Genomic DNA, 4,548 nt, shown 5'->3' with positions numbered 1-4,548 from the left:
TGATGACAAATATCCAAAATGTGAAACGAAACCCAAGAGGGGCAAGGTATGCTCCTGAGGTTTGGAGCATCTCATCTGTGAACCTTCAACAGAGTCAGCAAGAAGGCACTCTATTAGTTGTGTGTGAAGGTAAAGAACATCCAGGCTCTCTACCGAGTGAAGTAGTCAAGGTGGTGTACATTTTTCACATGAACTTGAGTGTTTCTAGTATTTTGCAGATTGAAACTGAGTGATATTTGTTCATTTGTATTAATTTTGCCCTCCAAAGTGTCCTGTTGGTTGAGTGTCAAAGATGAAAAAAAAAAGTTTCAGTGCCCTGATGAGTGCCACTTCAAACAATACGTTTGAAGAACATGTCTTAATGAGTGCCCTTCTAGTGTTGTAAACGTGATGCAACACCCTATAAGGTGCCCCTTAACATAGGCTATACTTGGCGTTCCCTATGTGTGCCATTATGGAGTGTCCTCATATGCTGCCCCTAAATGACAGTGTTCCAAAGGGTGTCATTTCCAGTACAGAATGCAGTGTATATTGTACTGCATGTGAGAAAGCATAAAGAAGTGCCAACGTAGGAGCTACTCTAGTGGATACAATGTGATGCAGTTAAGTAAAGGGTGCCCATACTTGCATCGATTTAGGGAAGTTTCCTCATGGATGCCCCTGTAATGGACAAAATGTGATAGGTGCCCTTAGAATGGGACGTGCGTCCTCTTAGATAGCACTGTGGCACTATGAAGTGCCTTTGCAATGGAAAGGAACAAACCCCTGCAAAAAGGATATCGGAACTCCCCCTATTACCGTCGGTCCCGTATTTCCACCGTCTTGCGTGTATGTGTCATTTAATATCAATTTCTATACAAACCAAGACAGCAGACTCCTAAAGAAACGCAACCACCCACACCATAGGTGTATCTAAATTAGCTATGTACCAAAAATGACATTTTACCGTGACTCAAAGAGCTGTAGACAGTGTTGTAAGGCTGCGTGTACACAACCGCTTGGAGCTCCAGTGGAATTTTAATTTCACGACGAAATTCTCGGTCTAACCGTTCATGTGCCGTTGAAATGGGTGTAAATAGGCGACCCATCAGGCCAGCACTATAACTCCGGCGTGGTAAACAAAATCGGATATTTCAGGCAGTAAATGCTCCCGTTAACAAACAAACCAGATTTTGTTCAAATCTACACACCTATGCCTACTGAAAAAAATGTCAGGTTAATTTAGCAAATGTTATTTTGAAGTTTTGAAAAACGTCGTTGTTTTAGAATTTCTGAATAAAAGTGGTGATAATTGGGGGTGTTACGATATGTACATGTGTACAAAAAGGATATGTGCCCTACAGTCTTCCTTACCATGTACCTTCTAGGTCTTTCCCAAAGTCAGTGCTATGACGTGAGTCTCGGATGCCACCAAATACAAAGGCTAGTTTCCAGCTCACATTTTGATGTAATCTCATCTGCACTCACCATGTTTTCATTTTTTCAATGGGCACTTTAGGCCTGGGAATTTTTGTGTTACAATAACATGAGCAGTGAGGTCACTGCAGACGCTCACCCTTATCTCACAGTGGTAAAGGGAATGAAATCAAATTCCAAAATCTAGATCAGCGGACCAGTAGTGCAAGTTATGCAAGTGGACACACACACACACACACACACACACACACACACACACACACACACACACACACACACACACACACACACAGACTAAATAAATTACAACACCCTCCCTTTCATATAATGGGCGAGAGTATAATTGAGTTATCCTGTTTCTGACCATTAAGCAAGAGCAAGGCAGAAGGAATTAAAAACTATGAGGGCCGCTTGCCATTCATGTTATGTTGCTATCTTATAATGCAACATTAAATAATTTAAATTAAATTCAGTCAGATTACAAGCAATGATGGAGCATCTCATCTGTGAACCTTCAACAGAGTCAGCAAGAAGGCACTCTATTAGTTGTGTGTGAAGGTAAAGAACATCCAGGCTCTCTACCGAGTGAAGTAGTCAAGGTGGTGTACATTTTTCACATGAACTTGAGTGTTTCTAGTATTTTGCAGATTGAAACTGAGTGATATTTGTTCATTTGTATTAATTTTGCCCTCCAAAGTGTCCTGTTGGTTGAGTGTCAAAGATGAAAAAAAAAAGTTTCAGTGCCCTGATGAGTGCCACTTCAAACAATACGTTTGAAGAACATGTCTTAATGAGTGCCCTTCTAGTGTTGTAAACGTGATGCAACACCCTATAAGGTGCCCCTTAACATAGGCTATACTTGGCGTTCCCTATGTGTGCCATTATGGAGTGTCCTCATATGCTGCCCCTAAATGACAGTGTTCCAAAGGGTGTCATTTCCAGTACAGAATGCAGTGTATATTGTACTGCATGTGAGAAAGCATAAAGAAGTGCCAACGTAGGAGCTACTCTAGTGGATACAATGTGATGCAGTTAAGTAAAGGGTGCCCATACTTGCATCGATTTAGGGAAGTTTCCTCATGGATGCCCCTGTAATGGACAAAATGTGATAGGTGCCCTTAGAATGGGATGTGCGTCCTCTTAGATAGCACTGTGGCACTATGAAGTGCCTTTGCAATGGAAAGGAACAAACCCCTGCAAAAAGGATATCGGAACTCCCCCTATTACCGTCGGTCCCGTATTTCCACCGTCTTGCGTGTATGTGTCATTTAATATCAATTTCTATACAAACCAAGACAGCAGACTCCTAAAGAAACGCAACCACCCACACCATAGGTGTATCTAAATTAGCTATGTACCAAAAATGACATTTTACCGTGACTCAAAGAGCTGTAGACAGTGTTGTAAGGCTGCGTGTACACAACCGCTTGGAGCTCCAGTGGAATTTTAATTTCACGACGAGAATTCTCGGTCTAACCGTTCATGTCCCGTTGAAATGGTGTAAATAGGCGACCCATCAGGCCAGCACTATAACTCCGAGCGTGGTAAACAAAATCGGATATTTCAGGCAGTAAATGCTCCCGTTAACAAACAAACCAGATTTTGTTCAAATCTACACACCTATGCCTACTGAAAAATGTCAGGTTAATTTAGCAAATGTTATTTTGAAGTTTTGAAAAACGTCGTTGTTTTAGAATTTCTGAATAAAAGTGGTGATAATTGGGGGTGTTACGATATGTACATGTGTACAAAAAGGATATGTGCCCTACAGTCTTCCTTACCATGTACCTTCTAGGTCTTTCCCAAAGTCAGTGCTATGACGTGAGTCTCGGATGCCACCAAATACAAAGGCTAGTTTCCAGCTCACATTTTGATGTAATCTCATCTGCACTCACCATGTTTTCATTTTTCAATGGGCACTTTAGGCCTGGGAATTTTGTGTTACAATAACATGAGCAGTGAGGTCACTGCAGACGCTCACCCTTATCTCACAGTGGTAAAGGGAATGAAATCAAATTCCAAAATCTAGATCAGCGGACCAGTAGTGCAAGTTATGCAAGTGGACACACACACACACACACACACACACACACACACACACACACACACACACACACACACACACACACACACACACACACACACACACACACACAGACTAAATAAATTACAACACCCTCCCTTTCATATAATGGGCGAGAGTATAATTGAGTTATCCTGTTTCTGACCATTAAGCAAGAGCAAGGCAGAAGGAATTAAAAACTATGAGGGCCGCTTGCCATTCATGTTATGTTGCTATCTTATAATGCAACATTAAATAATTTAAATTAAATTCAGTCAGATTACAAGCAATGATGATAGTGTTCTAAATGGCTTCATCGTCACACAGTGACAATCACTAGAACACCTCGGATTGGATCTGGCCCTATTCCTACTGCCTCCTCCAACCTTTATTCCCAAAACACACTGATAGAGTACTGTTACATACTGTTGAACAAAGGCCATTCATTTTTCCCCTAGTTGGAACACTTAGAGAGCTGAAGTGTTAGCCTCTCTAAAATTGTGGGCACTGTTTAGAATAGAATAGAATAGAATAAATCTTTAATGTCCACCAAGGTGGAATTTTTTCTTTGGGTCACACACCAGACATAGAAGACAGACAACATCTCAAACATAGTAAGTGGAGTCTAAAGAGATGAAAAAAAGAAAATCAGGATAAAATAAATTAATATGTTTAAAGCCATTAAAATAGCAGCTCCGTTTGATGTTGTCAATTGGTTTGGTTGAAGATACTGGTGGCATTTGGAATAAAGGATTTTTTAAATACACTTCTTGCCAAGGGCACTCTGAAGCACCTCCCAGACTTCAGGTGCTCAAACTGGCTGGAATGAGGGTGTGCACTATCTGCTAACTTTCTTCCTCATTCTGTCAGTGTATATTTGGGTCAGGTGTTTTGGGGATTTCCCCACTATTTTGCTAGCCATTGACACTATTCTATTTGGCCTATGTGCAGCTTAAATGGCCAAACCAAGCAGAGAGGTGAAAGGTTAAATCACTTTCAATGTGTGTGGCATATACTAGCTCAGTAATCTAAGCACTGACGCCCAGACAGCTCAGTCTTTAGTTACCTTG

Source organism: Alosa alosa, chromosome 13 (genome assembly GCF_017589495.1).
Source record: "Alosa alosa isolate M-15738 ecotype Scorff River chromosome 13, AALO_Geno_1.1, whole genome shotgun sequence".
Taxonomy (NCBI): Eukaryota; Metazoa; Chordata; class Actinopteri; order Clupeiformes; family Clupeidae; genus Alosa; species Alosa alosa.
The sequence above is the reverse complement of the archived record's forward strand: the minus strand, read 5'-3'. Positions refer to the sequence as shown.